Raw genomic sequence first — 17,883 nt, 5'->3', positions numbered from 1 at the left:
GGGTTGTCATAAGATTGAAGGGCTGTGAGATGGGACCCTGCGGGGAAACACCAGGTGTGCGGAGGCACTCGACAAACGTCATTAGAGGTGGAGTTAAAGGTGAATGGCAAGCTGGCAACGAGGGAAGGAATCTGAAATAAATGAAGACGGTCCTACTTCAGAAAGTGGTTCCTTTCTGTCAAATCAGCTGAGCAGGAGGGATTCCTTCCTGAGGATTTGAACCTCACAGAGTGGCGTTCTCTAGCAGAGGAGGGGGCCGTCTTCCAGCAGCAAAATAAAAGCAGTGCTGTTTCTATCCTCGTCAGTTGCTCCTAGTCAACACACTCTCCTCCCACAACCTCCTACACCCACATCCCAGAGCTCTCTTGAGGTGCTTGTTGCTAACAAGAAGAGAAAGAAATCCTAGAAATTATACTATTTTCCATGAATACCTTTTTAATACATCTTCCTGTCCCTTTCCTGCCTCCTAATTCTCTGTCTCTCTCTTGTCTCTCTTGATCTCTGTCTGTCTCTGTCACACACACACACACACACACACACAACCTTCTTGTAATACCGCTGCTGCTGCTGCTAAGTCACTTCAGTCGTGTCCAACTCTGTGCGACCCCATAGATGGCAGCTCACCAGGCTCCGCCATCCCTAGGATTCTCCAGGCAAGAACACTGGAGTGGGTTGCCATTTCCTTCTCCAATGCATGAAAGTGAAAAGTCAAAGTGAAGTCGCTCAGTCGTATCCGACCCTTAGTGACCCCATGGACCGCAGCCTACCAGGCCCCTCCGCCCATGGGATTTTCCAGGCAAGAGTACTGGAGTGGGTTGCCATTGCCTTCTCCACTTGTAATACTAGAGAAAGTCAAGTCACTCTTAGTCCTGGTCTACTCATCTGTATTTGGAAACAAGCATATCTCACTAGAATCAGAATCTATCCATAATTAAAACACACTCACACAGCCATTCCTTGTAATCAGGGCCCTAATCCTGTTTCTAAAATGCTCATGGACTGCAGAAAGCTTTAGAGAGAAATGGCCAATTCCTGGTGACTCTTTGCAAGAACTTCTTTAAAGCATTTCTTAACTCAAAACTGAACTGGAACCACCCTGCCTCACAGCTGGGGCCCCAGCCCTGGAAACACTTTGTTCTTTCACCAGCCAAGGAAGGAGACCACACATAAGGCAGGAGGGGGCAGCCGCAACTGCCACCCTGGCCCTTCCTCCTGTTAGAGTCCCTTTGCCATCCAGATCACTGTTATGTGGAATCTGGATGGAGATTGGAAAAAGAGGGCCTGGAGCAGGGTCTGAAACTGTCTAAAATCCAGAATGAGCCCTCCGCTTGAATTACCATTCAGATTCATTTCGAGATTGCAGAATGTGCTGGCGATGTTTTTCTAAAGGGCAACCCCGGTGCTCCCGAGATGGGAAGCACCCTCCCCTCTGACATGTTTATTCCATCCTCCGGAGGAAGGGAGGGGACAGAGCTGGCTCAGCAACCCTGCAGTCTGCTTCCACGCCAGTTACTTCAGTGGGAGCTTGACAGTCAGCCAGGCTGGAAATGAACACTTATGCCTTGGGCTGGAAGTGTCTTTCCCTTAGCGATGCCTGATGGCAAAGACCCCTGTGCCTTTGACATGCCTCTTTTCTTTCCTCACTGAACCACATCATGGTGAACAACAACCAGTGTTCAAAACAAATAAACTGGGCCATCATAGAAACAGCCCTTCCAGATAGTCTTAGGAAAGGTTGAGAAACATATTCTAGTGTTTAGGTAAGAAACTAAAATGCTGACTCAAACCATAATTTCAGCAAAGAACATGGTGCTTGGAAAGTTTCACAATCTCTCTGTATCCCCTCTGAGGTACCACTTTTAAAAAGGGTATCTTAGTTCAGGTTCTTTCAGAAGCAGACCCTGAGATGAAGTTTGGAGTACCGGTACTTAATTGGGGAGATATTCCCAGGAAGCACTGGTGGGTGTTATGGATTGAATCATACCCTGAAAAAGATTGTTGAAGTCCTAACCCCTCCCTACCCAGTACCTATGAATGTGACCTTATTTGGAAATAATGTGTTAGCAGATGCTCAAATTAAGATCAGGTCACTGGAGTGGGCTCTAACCCAATAGGTCTGTGTCCTTACAAAAAGGGAAAGTTTAAATACAGAGACAGACTTCCACATAGGGCGAATGCCACGTGGAGTTGGGGGCAGAATTCAGGGTGTTGTATCTACAAGCCAAGGAATGCCAAAAATTGCCAGCAAACCACCAGAAGCTAGGAGAGAGCATAAAACAGATTAACACCCCACTAATTCCTTGATTTTGGACTTCTAACCTCCAGAACTGTGAGAAAACCATTAACTGGTTTTCAAGCTATGGTACTTCGTTACAGCAGCCCTAGGAAACAGATATAGTTCATACGTGGGGGAGTCTGGCAGGAGCAGAAAGTGAAGTGAAGTGAAGTCGCTCCGTCGTGTCCGACTCTTTGCGACCCCATGGACTGTAGCCTACCAGGTTCCTCTGTCCATGGGATTTTCCAGGCAAGAATCCTGGAGTGGGGAGCCATTTCAGCTAGTCACCACTCTTAACACCAGGGCTTCATGATGCTGGCAACTTTGTGGAAATAGGTGGTGCAGGGTTAGCATATGTGACGGCAAGGCTATTTGGGTCTGAATTCAGTCCCTGGCCCAGAGCTGCCCCTACAGGGCGTTGGAACTCCTGCCCTGCCAGCGCCTCCTGCACGGCCTCCTGCACGGCCTGGTGCACAGAACGCCAGAGCGAGGCCGCAGGCTGAGGGGTGCAGCTGGAGGCAGCTGGAAGGCAGGCCAGGCACTGAGGGGGAGGCCAGTGTGGTATGAGCATGCATCATCCGCTACAGAGGACATGCTAAACCTTCCCCAGGCTGTTGGGAGTTTCCGTTGCAGAGTTTAGCACCTAGGTTATTTAAGAAGGGTAAAATATTACTGACCTCTCTTTTCACTGGAACAATCCTCCCAATCGGTGTCCCTAAATTATGTCCCCCTAATCATTTGCCTGTCCTGATTGCCATGGGAATATGAGTAGGAAATGAGAGCTGCTCAAAAGGAATGGAGCGTCTAAGTCCTTACCTGGGCATTTACATTCATACTCCTGTCCTGCCTTGGATACATTCCTCCCATTCTTGGGGTGTCTTCCTCTCCCCTCTTTGCATTGAGTCCTACCCATTCAAATCCTGTGACCCCAATGTGTATCCCTTTGCTCCTCCAGCGTAGCTTTCTGAAAGCCCTTACATTTGAACTACTTGATACTGTTCTCCATTGAACTTTTTTCGAACGATTCTGCAGACCATTTAATAGCAGTTCTCAGAAAAAATAAATGCCAAATTGGGTCAAATCAATTCATCCACTATTACGTATTGTTTCTCCCTCTCTTCCTCTTGGGGATGTGTAAGGCACATTTGCAGAGAGAAGGTTCTGACAAGTCCTGCAGTGAAATAACAACAAAAGAAACCTTGCTTAAGTTTGCTCAAACTAGTGTTTCCAGTACGTCTATCCCTTCTTGCCGTGGCACAGCATTCCCATCTTGCAGAATACAGTTTGGGAAACAATGCCTTGGTTATAGACTTCAGAGAACAAGACCGTTAGGAGTCAGCTCCTTTGGATGAGGAGGGCTGGCTCATGTGAGGCCCCATGGAGGGAAGTCAGTGCTGGGCCTTGAGTGGGACTGGGCTACACACCACAGTCCCAGGGGCCATGAATGTGAGGTCCCCAGGCTCTTCATCCCAGAACCATTCTGAGGGTGGGGAATGAGTTTCCAGGGACGGGCAGGGGGCTACTAAGAGCCCTTCGTGAGGTAAGACGTTCTGTTCCTAACACCAGATCTGCCCTTTCCCAACTTTTTGTGGCAAGCAAACCTCAAGTCTTACCGCAAAGTTCATAACAAATGTAAGCTGTTATCTCCCAGGGACAATATAGTTCATAGTGGGAGCCAGGCTGCCTGGGGTCAAAGCCCAGCTCTAGCTCATGCTAGCCATATGCCGCTGGGCCTCAGCCCCCTACCTGCATCGTGGGGACACCAGCAAAAGTGCCAGAGGACTATCTGACCTCATGCATGTAAACAACGCAGAAAACAAGCTCCCCTCAACCAGTGTTGATGTTACTGCAGCTCGTATCACTTCACAGTCCAGTCAGAGACCTCTGTTGTGTCTCGAAACTGGGAGTTCTCTGAGCATAGCAACTGGGACTTATCACGGTGCAGTAGCTGACGTGTAATAGTGCTTCCTCAGAAAATATATTCAGGATGCTTTAAAGGATGGCTATTCTCTGCATTTTATTTCTACCTCTGATATTATTTCCAACAATGACATGTTTTGTTATAACATATCCTCTTCACTAATCGGAAGATAACTCGATATTCTCTCATTGTAGTCTTTTCTCTCCAGCTAGAGAGGACCTGTCATGACTAGATGGCTGCCAGGGCCTTTGATCAGCGGGTCACTGTCCTTGTGGTCTCCATGGCCCCGGGCAGTCACAGCAGAGATGTTTAAAATGCCATTGATTTATCTGTCTGTCTTAGTCATGAATGGGGTGCCAAGCAGGGAGGTTCTATACCCAGGTAGAATCACATCACAGAAAGCTCTTAAAAGGAAATTCTTCCAAGTCCAAAGGGTCAATCTTGCTCATCCTAGGAAGGTCATCCGTTGGTAAACAACTGATGAGAAAATCTGGACACATCTCTCCTTTAAGAAAGTTGAATGTGTCTGTCTATGCTATGAAAGGGCTTCTCCAGTGGCTCAGCAGTATAGAATCTGCCAGCAATGCAGGAGATGCAGGTTGGAACACTGGGTCAGGAAGATCCCCTGGATGAGGGCATGGCCACCCACTATAGTACTCTTGCCTGGAGAATCCCACGGACAAAGGAGCCTGGCAGTCTACACTCCACTGGGTTGCAGAGAGTCAGACATAACTGAAGCTACTTAGCATGCACACACGTATGCTACGAAAATCCACTAAGTGAAAACTCACACTCATGAAAACAGTTGAATTAGAAAATGAATTCTTCCATTAATAATAATTTGATAGCACTCTCCCAAATAAGTGTTGTTATAATATTCTCTTCCACCAAAGTTTCAAAGAGCCTCATCTAGCGGGGGGAAGGTCCTTTTGTATGTGGCTAATATTTTTTTTTTGCTTTAAAAAGCAGTTTTGTTGAACTGTCATTTACATATATTAGGCATTTTCTGAACCTAGATATAGTAATAATATAAGGAATTTGGATCACTTGTTTGTTCATTAAACTTTTATTTTATATAGACAAAAAGTACTCTCCCTCCACTCAAGCTTCTACACACCAAGTTCCCACTGTTCTTAAGATTTTTGTCCATTAATGCTGCAGGCCCTGACCTACAGGGCAACAGGCTGCAGGAGGGCCTTGCTTTACAGCACCTGCTCTCCTGTAGCCCCTGCTGCTGCTGCTGCTGCTAAGTCACTTCAGTCGTGTCCAGCTCTGTGCGACCCCATAGACGGCAGCCCACCAGGCTCCCCCGTCCCTGGGATTCTCCAGGCAAGAACACTGGAGTGGGTTGCCATTTCCTTCTCCAATGCAGGAAAGTGAAAAGTGAAAGTGAAGTCGCTAAGTCGTGTCCGACTCTTAGCGACCCCATGGACTGCAGCCCAACAGGCTCCTCCGTCCATGGGATTTTCCAGACAAGAGTACTGGAGTGGAGTGCCATTGCGTAGCCCCTGAGAGAAGATCAAATCAGCACTCCTCCTAGAATCCTGTCAGGAGCAAGACAGACAGAGGATAGGCAGAAAGAAAGCTAAACACACACACACACACAAGTAAATAGAGCCAGAGTGCTTTTTGTCTCTTGGACCACCATTTCTTCTCTGGTAAGATCCAAAAGTAGAACCTAAAGGTATCTATCTTTTTCAGTTCAAATATTCTGTGATTCTGTCATATCAGGGAAGCCCCACTTAAGTCACAGAAAATCTTTCCAGAGAGGCTCCGTTCTTATCACTGAAAGTAAAATTCACTGACAGCATTCCCCATATCCACACCAGCTAATCATGATGTTACCAAAGCCACTTTTGATTACAAAGTAGTTACACTATATGAAAGGTTCATTCCTGATGATTTTCCAAAATTCTAGTTAATTTCTCACAGGAATAAATGCAAAATTGGAGCCACATTATTGTAAATAGTGCACATAAATTGAGACAAAAAATTAATAATTTTTTGTATTGTATTATTTTTCATTTGCATAATTCAAAATCCCATTAAATGTGAGTTTTTATATTCCCTTGGAAAGGATTTTTTAAAAACCTTCAGAGAAAAGGAATGAAGGTGATGGAAGAGAAAGGTAAAGTCCCATGATCATACCTGATGGAGAAAGACTGTGGTTTTGAAGGAATTCTATGGGGAAAGCATCCAGGAAAATAGAGAGGACTCCCTAGAGAGGACTCATTACAGGGACAGCACCTAGGCCCATAGAGAGGACTCCCTAGAGAGGACCAAGCAGCACAGTACCGTCTTCCTTGGGTAATCATTCTGCACTGAGTCTGAGATGATTAGTCAATTCGGAGGTTAGATGCCTTTTTTTTTTTAATTGAAGTTACTCCAGGCTTGCATGCTGCTATGAAATATTCAACTCCAAATTTAAAAATCCCTAAACAGCCAAATCTTCTCTTTATCCTTTGGCACAGAGGAGCCATTTTGTGCTCTTAAAAATGGCTGACAGGAATTTTCTGAGGAAGCTATGGTCAGAAACCAAACCAGAAATTAGATTGGCTTTAAATCTGAGGCTTTGAGTTTAGAGCCATAGCTAGAAACTGATGTTTTTTTCCTAATGAAAAAAATCAAGGAATTGTCATGAAGATCAAAAACTGCTCTCCAAACCTTCCCTTTCACATCCTCCCCACAGGCGACTTTGGATTGCAAGAGTTCGTGATTATAACTTTATTCACAATCCGTTTTTGGTTTCCAAGTAGCTCCCTCTCCAAGATGAAATTACAAAGCTTTGAAAATTAGAGGCACCCTTCTGCTCACCCCAAAGAACTATTCCTGATGAGATGCTCTGTTGAAATGGAAGGAATTTGCTTTACAGCAGCCTCCCTTGTGGAATTCTGGATAGGAACGTTTAACAATACGGCATTTGCAATGGGCAGGTGAGAGCTGACCAAGTTTTTAAAGGGGATTTCACAGGCCAGGTCAGCAGGGAGATGGATGGGTGAGCTGCGGTAGATACAATTATTTGACTTTCTGAGCTGTTCTTTTGAAGCCTCTACATTTAATAGAAAGAAATAGAAAAAATCCTCTTTGCCAACCTTTTGTAGCTCAATCTTCATTGTTCCCACCGAAATCCAAAGAAAACAGGCAAGATTCATTTTGTCCATAAAGCATTTGTGTATTTTATATAGGCCTGGGTTTTGAAGTGTTGATAGAGAAGTAGAAGAAAAGACAAAGTTTCCTCTCTAATCTGAAGAAATCAAAGGGAAAATTTCTGAAGCTCTCAAGCCTAACTTAGAAGTCCTGGGTGGTATCTCCTGATATATGCCTCTTTTGCTATTAAACTCAGCATGGAAATTAGCACAGGCTCACAAAATGACGGAAATTAGACTAGACCATAAAGAAGCAAGCCTGTAGGGAAATTAAGACTTTTTCGTAAAACCTGAGAACATGACTTATAGAACTAGGGAAGCTTTCTCTTAAAGAAAGAAAGGTCTTCTTTCTTTTCAGCATCCATCTCTCAAAGACTGGTCTGGTTAATGGGCTGGTTGGGCCAACCATGTAGAGGATTGTTTGTTTGCCTTGGGGTATATGAGAAGTGCTTGGTAAATACTCACTCATTGATAAGTCAATTGGTTTACCAAACAATTTGTTTTAAGTGAAAATTTTTGTTTTCAAGTTAAAAATTTCTTAATTTTTTATTCCTGCTATCAATACCGCAATTTACAGGACAATATACCTGATATACTGAAAATAAAAAGACAAAGCTTCAAGTGGTAAAAGACTTCAGGAATGTACATCTAACTGATACTACATTGCATTAATCGATAGCTATACTTTTTGCAAACTGTGGCTATGACGGTCCTGAACAAGAAGGTTTTCTGTTTAAGCCGCAATACCTTTTCTGACGATGGTCATCGTTCCTTCTGTAGCACATTTTTACAGCCCCTTCAGTGCATTTTGGAGGACTGCCTCAAAGTAATCTGCAGCTTTCCTGATGACTCCTCGCTCTCTCCTGCTAAGAACTTTAGCCCTTTTCTGCTGAGTTGTTGGAACTTTCTGATACCATATCCACCCCTCCACTACCAGATCTATGACCACCAACATAGGGACTTGAGCTTCTTCCACCAAAACTGTCCCACTTCATAGGCCCATAATTTGATTGCTGTTATTCACTATAATTTCCAAATCATTATAGTATTCCGCACTACCATACTTACTACTGCGAAAATGTCCTCCTTCACTGTAACCATTATATCCTCTGCTACATCAGCATTTCTGTTGCCGTGGTTTCCATATTCTGGCCCACCACCACAATAGCCTTCTCTAATGCAAGAACCAGGACCAGCGTGATAGTTGCCGCATCACCTCCAAATTTACTATATCCCCTATCATCCACCTCCTGCTGCCACCACCTCTATGACTCGCTGACTTCTATGACACCTCTTCCATCAAAGTTTCCTCCACAGCCTATAACATTGCCACAGAAGTAGTCTTTCAAATTATATTCTTCTGTATCTCTAATGCCACCAACAGAAATTTTCTTCACCGTTAAATGAAAGCTTCCCTGGTGGCTCATATGGTAAAGAATCTGCCTGCAACATGGGAGACCCAGGTTCTATCACTGGATCAGGAAGATACCCTGGAAAAGAGAATGGCAACCCACTCCAGTATCCTTGCCTGGAGAATTTCGTGGACAGAGGAGCCTGGCGGGCTACAGTCCATGGGGTCACAAACAGTCAGACATGACTGAGTGACTAACACTCTCCTTCACTTTCTTTAGGAAGAGCTCTCTTTGACCTCACTACACATCCATCAGCCTTTTGTGGTCCAACACACATTGCCCCATCCACCTCTTGTGACTACAAAAATAAGTCACAAAACTAAAGACCCTGGGACATTTTGTTTGGAGGCTTCTCATGACCACACAGTCTATGCATGTGCCCCATTTCTTAAACTGTTCTATTAAACTATCATCTGCAGTTTCAACCCTCAGAGCACCAAAAAACAGTTTTCTCAAACTGCTCTGGTTCCTTTGGATCAAAGCAGTAGCACAAAGACACATAAAATTCTGAGTATTTTAGCAAGAATGGCAGATTTTGCTTTAAAGCAGCAAACTTTTTAAAAAAAAAAATCATATTTTCAGCTGAGTGCCTCAAAGAAAACACAGGGCAGAGAATTAAATTCTTGTCACCTTAGAAAGGTCTGTAAGGCCTAAAAATGTGCCGGCAGAAGTTTCAGCAAAAATGAGGCCATTTGTAGCATTTTCTGCTGGGCACCTCCTCCCCCTCCCTTCCCACCCCACGTTCTCTTTCCCAGCTGTGGAGTGAGGAGGCCACTGAAGGGCATTGTGCTACCCAGATGGTTTGAATAACCAGATATTGAAAATAACTATCACACATAAAAACAACTACAGCAAAAAACTATCAGTCTGGCAATACCAACTCTCGACAGCCAAAATAGGTTACTAAGAGCCACTTTATTGAATTGCTTAGCAATCTGTTTTGAGGGCAGAAAGAAAGAAAAGCATCAAATGTATTTTGAGTATTTTAGTCAAAACTGATAGGATGACCACTGTGGGAAGAACTGGTGAGAACTGGGGAACTGGTGGCGTTTTCTGCTCACTGATAAGTGTTCCTGAAACTCTGTGTGCTGGGCCTCCACTCTGAGAAGGGCTCACTGTAGGGAACATTTGTGTTGGATTTTTAACTATGAGTTATGAGAACAACAATTTTCCACCTTCCTTTGTCCCCTTAATGCTGCTAATCATGTCAACAGTGAGTCCAGGAGGTCCTCACATAACTGGACTTGATTATAAGAGGAAGACAGGGTTTCCACAGCGGGGAGCAAGGCAGGGTCAGCATTCTAGGCAGAGGGAACCGAGAGGAAGGTGGAAAGAAAGAGAGCAGGCTTGGGAAAAGGGAGAGTTAGGAGGGGAGTACTTAGGGCAGTTGAGTGACCTGAGAAGTCTCTGTATCAACAGGGATAGACTTAGAGATTGTCCTACTGAGTGAAGTAAGTCAGACAGAGGATATACATCGTACGACATCTCTTATATATGGAATCTAAAAAGAAATTATATAAATAAATTTATTTACAAGACAGAAACAGATTCACAGACTTAGAGAACAAACTTATGGTTGCAGGGGCGGGAGAAGGAGGATGTGGGGAGGGGATAGTTCGGGAGTTTGGGATGGACATGTGCACACTGCTGTGTTTAAGATGGATAATCAACAAAGACCTACTGTACAATACAAGAAACTCTGCTCAATGTTTTGTGGCAGCCTGGATGGGAGGGCAGACTGGGGGAAGATGGATACATGTATATGTACGGCTGAGTCCCTTCACTGTTCACCTGAAATTGTCACAACACTGATAATCAACTATACTCCAAATAAAAAGTTTGAAAGAGAGAGAAAGAAAAGGGTCTCTCTGAAGGAGTTGCTCACACCTCTCCATAATCCTAGAGATTCTCGTTTGGACAGAAGTTGTCTGCACTCCTTTCTGCAGAGAATGCCTGGAATGGGTTCAGCGACGTCTCAGCTCCGCCATTCCCCTGCCTAGATTGCCAGCTCTAAGCTCAAGCAATGTTTGCCCTTCTTTCTACAGAGCTGTCCTGCCGCCACCAGCTTCCTCTTAAATGCGCAGAAAACCACTCACTGGTGCACATGGAGAGACATGCCAGCAGATGCAAGACACGTTCATTTGCATGCAGACAAGCACACACATATACCACGGACACACCAGAACATATGCACAAACACACAGCCTCACACACACCTTCATACGTACACTGGGGCACAGCACTTTTACCCCCAGCAGAGCACACAGGCAAACACACACCAGCACACGCGTGTGCTGCACCCACACTGAGCTGGCCCCATGCTGGAGTCCCCCGGTTCACTTGCCTTCTACTGGCTTCTCTGGCCAGTCTGCCTCCCAGGGCCACAGATGGCAAGCTCCACCTCCACACCCCTCCAGGCTATCTTTTCTACTCTTCTCCCTATAATAGCTACTCACTCCAAGTTTCCCAGCCCATAAGAAGAAAAAGCAGTTCTAACTCAGGGCTGACTGACATTACGGTTTAGAATCAGAACAACATCGCACGGTGGGGAACCGGTGAAATGTAGGAACACACAGCTGACTTTCTAGTACCTAGAGCAATACAGAAAAGTGGGGATTTGTTTAATCTTATATGGTGATGTTGGTTCTAAGCCATTCTCCCCAGCTCTGGGGTTTGGTGAAAGCCACGCACCTATAGCCAGCAGCCCTACAGACACCCGGAGAACCTCCCAGGGACTTCTCTTTTCCCAGTCCTCTTGCCAGGCATCTTGGGGAGCAGCCCCACTAAGATTCACTGATATTCAGAATCTGGCAATTTAATGCTTCTGCTCTGAACATCAGATTTCTTTTCTGTTTGCTTTGCCCCAGCCAACAGCAAAAGGCTTTGCACTCTCAGAGCTCAGCCCAGGCAGATGTAAGTGGGCTCAAGGCTAAAATCTGACATAAATAATTAATAATTGATTGTAGACATTTGTTATTTAAAGACAATTCTCCCACTCCTTTAGGATTTATACAAAAAACCAAATCTCAACTCAAGGTCTGTGTGTAATATTAATAGTACACTATTCTTTTAGAAAAACTCATCCCACAAAATCTTACACACTTAATGAAGATACATTGTTACCAAACAGATCGATTAAAGGCTATTTTTTAGGATCAAATCTTCTCAAATACAATTTAATTTATATTTTGATCTCCACCTGTCATAATGTGGTAGGGGCAAGGAGGGGTCCCTACATACACAGAAGCTGGTTGAATTGCAAACTGAGGCTGGTCCCTCTCAAAAAATGCTCCCAAATATGTTTTTTTATTAAGAGGAAAACAGGAAAGATGGATTTTACCATTTGGGGTGAACATGAGTTCAGAATTATAGTAATATGCCAGAGGAAAACGCAATCCTATATTAACAACCAAATATTTTATACTCAGGAAAAAATATATAATGAGGATACTCAGTATCAAAACAGTTATTTCTTACTTCAGAAATTGAAAGGAAAATCACAATACATGCTAACTAAGGGGAATACCTTCAAAAGTCTGCTTCAGAATTCAGTCATCGCATGCATAATATTGCAAGTTGACAAAAAGCCTGGTGGAGAGGCTGCATAGAACATTCGAGAGCACACACCTTGAAGGGATCAGAAAAATTGTGTTTGGGGCCTGGTTCTACTCAGGCAAGTCACCAAACCTCTGATCCTCATTTCTCTTACTATAAAAAGAGAATCTTACTACTTTTTCGGCTGACTTGCCATAGGAGAGTTATGAGTGAAGGTATTGGAAAGCATTTTGTAAATATAAAGGGGTAACTGCACTAAGAGAGTGTTGGTCTGGACCAGCGAGGATCCTGCCTGTCTTTGTTCAAATGCTTTCTATTTATTTTTTTCCCCTTGAGCCTGAAAATTAGTTGCTGAGTATCACAAATCATAACCGGCAAGCAAAGCGGATGGTGGAAGCTCCTAACATTTCCACCACTGCAATTTGACTGCTTCAGACAGCAGTTTGCTTTCTCTTCAAGTCAATTCTCACCAACAAAGTCCTTGTGTGGCCATAAATCTACGGTCGATGAACAAGCGTAAGGGACAAGCCAGAAAATGCTGGACTCTGTCCTTGGATTTTTCACAGTGGGAGCTTCCGCCTAGAGAGTTAAAAATATGTGATAAGGTAGAAGTCTGGATTTTTTTTTTTAAGTGTTTGTTTTATTTGTTCATTGGAGCTTCAGGGAAGAGTAAGATTTAGGTTCCTAATGCTATGAGCCAATACCAGTGAGACGGTAGGCAACTTAAACGTTCTTAAAAGTCTGGTAATTTTACAAGACCATGCAATTCATTTTGTAGCTGAAAGGGGTGTTCAGCTCTCTTCTCATCTTACCGATGCAAAAACTAAAGAGATTTCTGCCGAAGTTTACACTGCAATTTAGTGACAGAGGAAGAAAAAGAAAGCATGTTAGTACCAAGGTTTCTACTTTCTTCTACCAGAAAAATGATATCCTTTCTGTTTTGTAGGTTGGGAAACTGAGGCACATATCATAATGATTACTGCTTTTGCAGCACTTCTGTGTACAGGCACTTCTAAGTAGTATTTCCAGCCCACACTGCTCTCCATGAGGCAAGACATCGCTACCGCCATCTCGTAGAAGAACGGGGCTCTGAAGGTAAGCAACAGGCCACAGTGAAAGGATGGTGAGGAATCAGGACTTACATCCAGATCTTTTTGGTTCAATGGCCTCCTCTGTCCCTCCACCCTATTGCCTGCTCCAGAAAAGACAAGAAACACTTGCAGATGGTCAGTTAGGGAAAAAATTCTCTTTCCTTGATGGAAAAACTGTTTAGACTTCAATAGAAGTCTAAAGTATCCTAGGAAATGTTTTTTTACTTTAACCTATTATTTTATTTATCAACCCTAGAGAAATTAGCCCAAGGCAGTAAGTCAGAAAAAAAAAATTTAAGCTATATATGTTAAGATTTTCTTGCAGGATTAGCTATAATAACAAAAATTAGAAATAGCCCAAATATCCAACAATAAGTAAGAAAATATGATGCATAAACTATGGAAGTTAACATAACAATTAAAAATAATCATGAAAGCTAAGCATAAAAAAGATACTCAGATTAAAATACAAGGAAAAAAGCACATGAAATTGTTTTTGTAATAGAACTGTAATAAGCGCCAATACTTTGGCCACCTGATTCGAAGAGCCGACTTCAGGGTCAGAAGAGACCCTGATGCTGGAAAAGACTGAAGGCAGGAGGAGAAGGCGACGACAGAGGATGAGATGGTTGGATGGCATCACCAACTCAATGGACATGAGTTTGAGCAAGTTCCAGGAGATGGTGAAGGACAGGGAAGCTTGGTGTGCTGCAGTCCATGGGGTTGCAGAGAGTCGGACACGACTAAGCAACTGAACAACAAATAACAGCTATATAAAGATATGTAGACACTTGGGAAAATATTGGAATGGAATTTTTTTCAAATTTATAACTTCCTCTGATTTTATGATATTTTTTGTAAAATATTTCAAATGAAGACAGGAAAAAATGATAGCTAGTTGAGATATTTACTTAGTAACTGAGACCATATTGGACTATAATGATTAGATATCCTGCTTTTTTTTTTCTTTCTATATTTTGAAACAGTTAGACAATTGAATAATTTGATTTATGCTTTAATCCACAAATTTTTATTTTTCTCCTTCTTGCCTTTCACTAATTTATTAGTCCATTAGTTAATCTCCAACAGTGGTAGCCTTCTTTATTTTCTGCTTTTCCTTAATGTTAAAGCCAAACCAGAAAAATGAACATTTTTCCTTGTCTAGTTTTCAAGATACAGTATTAGTTGAATCATATGAAATGATCATTTTTGTAGGTCTCAAATAAATGAATATCGAAAATTTCTTATGGTCCAATCAGAAAATTTTAACAGTGGTAGGATTTTATCTTAGACCGTCCTTATAAATAATTTTTATCAGTCTGTTTACTCAAACTGCCTTGTTCTCTCCACCTGTTTAATTTTTAAAGTACTTTGTTTTACGCTAAGTTCTCTAGAAGAAAGGTCTAAATAATGCCCCTCCATAAACCATAACAGTGAATTTAATCACACAGAAAGGTCTAGACTTCATTTATTCACCCACCCTTTTAATTCACCCAACAAATATTTACTGTGTGTGAGCTCTGCTTCAAACACTGTGCTAAGTGCTGGGGTATCTCTGAGCAAGATTAAAGCATCTTTTCCCTCAGAAAACACAAACTGTGTTTTAGAATGGAAGGAGTAGTTGTGTATGTGCAGTGACTAAACAGATCATTTTGTTTCAATTAACAGATCAAATGACTAGTTTGATTATTTTTAACCAAATGGACTTTATGTTTTCTCAAATTGGTTAAATCTACAGTCACTTTAGTATTGATAAGAACTAACCTTGGCCCAAACAGAGAAGAAATTTATTTCGAACTATTGCTGCTATTTATTTAATCAGTTAGCTATGAGTGAAAGTCACTCAGTCGTGTCCAATTCTTTGCGATATACAGTCCGTGGAATTCTCCAGGCCAGAATACTGGAGTGGGTAGCCCTTCCCTTCTCCAGGGGATCTTCCCAACCCAGGGATCAAACCCAGGTCTCCCATATTGCGGGAGGATTCTTTACGAGCTGAGCCAGCAGGGAAGCCCCCATAGGTAAATAAGGCTCAGGAGAAAAAGGATTAGAGTATGTTGGGACAACTCTAAAGCAAGACAGTTCCCTAGTGGTGCCTGAATTCTTTAAACTAAAACAGAAAATACCATATTCAGGGATTCTTGAAAATAAAAGTGCATATCCAATTAAAAAAATTTTTTTTAAGACTAAGGCAAAAATAAAATGATTTTTTAAAAAAAATTCAGCAGTGGTTATTCACCTAAGCAACAGTTTCACAGCTGTTTTTCTGGGGAATGTTTTGCAGCAGCAGATGTGTAAATAGGCTAACAAATCTGAGAAAGGCCATGGTAGAAAATGAAGCAGATCATGTGGATAAGTAGAGCCAGATGACCAGAAATCAAAATAAACCACTGGTGAACAGTGCCATCCATGAAAAACTTCCTGGCGTCCTGGCGTCACTCAAAAGCTTCCCTCAAGCACGGGCCCAAGCAGTTTAAGCAAAGGTCTGATTGCAAAGAGTGTTCAGTTAAATCAGTTAAATACCCTGGTCACTGTGCAGCCACACCAACCATTTGGCTGAAATTCTGGTTGGCCACCCTGACCAGTGATGACCAGGCAAACTGTGTTCTAATTTGCTCCCCCTAACTACTTATATCTATTCGTCATATTTTCACTTTGAGGGAATATCCCCTAGAGAATAAGTATCTCCGAAAAATAAAAATGGTTGCTGTAACGCTCATCCTATGACCCAGCAAAGGTTTGACACTTGTTCACAATTGGGCCTCCCATTGGCAGGGATCACCACTGTGTTCCCGAGCTGTTATGGGCATGCTCAAAAACCAAAAGGAGGGTGCACTGGATCTCAACAGATGGAGAAAATGTCCAGTGCTGCTCTACAACACAATCAAAAGCAGGTTAAGAATCTTAACCGTGGGTTTCCATTTCCTGTCACTGGGTAATGAAAACAAGAAAACAGTCCAGGGTGTAATAGTAATAAAAATTAATACAACTTTTACGTATGGACGGTTTAGTATGTATCAGACATGCAACATTTACTTCTCATTTTCACAACTCTGCAATGAAGGCTATTCTTACTTTAAAGGTGAGAAAACTAAGGCCCCGAGAGGTTAAGTGACTTGCCTAAGGTTGCACAGCTGAGAAATTGGCAGCACTGTAATTGGCCTGACTCTTCCCACGTCACCTTTTCCTGAGCCTGTGTGTCAAAGCTGCATTTCCTTGCAAAGGAAGGACCAAGGCCACATTGACCACTGTGAGGTAGTGACCACCTTGGTGTTAAAGGCACTGATGAGTTGAGGGCTCTGCAGACAAAACTCTGCCCATACCATTAGGCGCTCCATCTTAATCTCTTTCAGCTTCAAGTGCCTGTCTTAGCAGACTCACCCAGGAAGACTTCCTCAGGTAGACAGACTGGGGCATTATTTGCTGTGATCTTAATGATCTGGGCAATTGCAAGAAAACAAATGGAAAAGTCTTAAGTAAAAAGAAGAAATCTTAAAAGGGTTTGGGGAGTAAGTAACTTAATTGAGCGAGAAAAGAAGGAAGACCGCAACTCAAATTTCATCAGCAGCCTTTCCTCCAAAGGAAATCATAAAGCGTGTCTTCTCAGCCAACATGGGTGCCTTTTGTGGCCCTTGGTGTTAAAGGCCCCTCTAAGCCTCCCTTGCCCTCCCTCAATGAGGCTAGGAGCGTCATCTAAAAATAGCTGAAATTTCAATCTCCAAACTGGCAAAGCAAGTGGCTTTGAAAGATGAATCTAAAGCTTTTCTTCCTGTACACTGCTTGTGGAAATGGGCATGGCCCCCATCTTGTCTTCTGGGTGGGGTTTTGTTTACCACTCCTGGCAGTCACTACCACTCAAGCAGCTTTTCTTTTCTTTTCTAATTCTATTGCCCCTGCCTTAGCCCCAAGGCTCAAAACAAATAGAGCCCTGAGGAAACTTTAGATGGTGAGATTATCTCCTGAGTACAGTCCCCCACTTGAAGCCCAGGGTCTGAATCTATTGATGTCATCTGTTCCCTCTGAAGTCATTGAATTCATGGGCTTTTGTGGCGTCAAGGGTCCCCCCTGCCCTGCACACCAGGATGGGCTGCTCTGGGCTCGCCCTGGTGTCCTTACCTCACAGTGCCTGCCACGTGACTCATACCCAGCAAGCCCTTTTCTGAGAAGAGAGCTGTGATGTTACAGAAAACCCCATGATTACTTAGTCCTCGAAACCCCCAAGGCCCTAGGCCGGGGCTGTGCCATATTCTCTGGTAGGAGCAAAAGTGCCCGTGGTCTCCCCAGCTCTCCCACCATTGTTGCCAAACGCCCTCCCACGCTGAGGTGAGCTGTAAAGTGGAGAAAAGGAGTTGGTTTTTGACCACTCTCCCAGTTTTTTAGATTCAAATACAGCCTGTCCCATTTCTTGTAAAAATGCCAAGATGCCAAACCCCAGACAGAATCCATTTTGTCTTCTTTTCACTTCTTCTTATTATTATCTGAGCTG

General features: G+C 43.2%; 1 protein-coding gene across 1 annotated transcript in view; it reads right to left on the bottom strand.

Moving 5' to 3' along the window:
* CD247 (CD247 molecule) overlaps positions 1–17,883 on the bottom strand; it is an 83,686-nt gene that overhangs the window by 64,752 nt on the left and 1,051 nt on the right. The gene's annotated exons all lie outside the window — the stretch shown is intronic.

This window comes from Bubalus kerabau, chromosome 6, assembly GCF_029407905.1.
Source record: "Bubalus kerabau isolate K-KA32 ecotype Philippines breed swamp buffalo chromosome 6, PCC_UOA_SB_1v2, whole genome shotgun sequence".
In the NCBI taxonomy this organism is placed as follows: domain Eukaryota; kingdom Metazoa; phylum Chordata; class Mammalia; order Artiodactyla; family Bovidae; genus Bubalus; species Bubalus kerabau.
The sequence above is the reverse complement of the archived record's forward strand: the minus strand, read 5'-3'. Positions and strand labels throughout refer to the sequence as shown.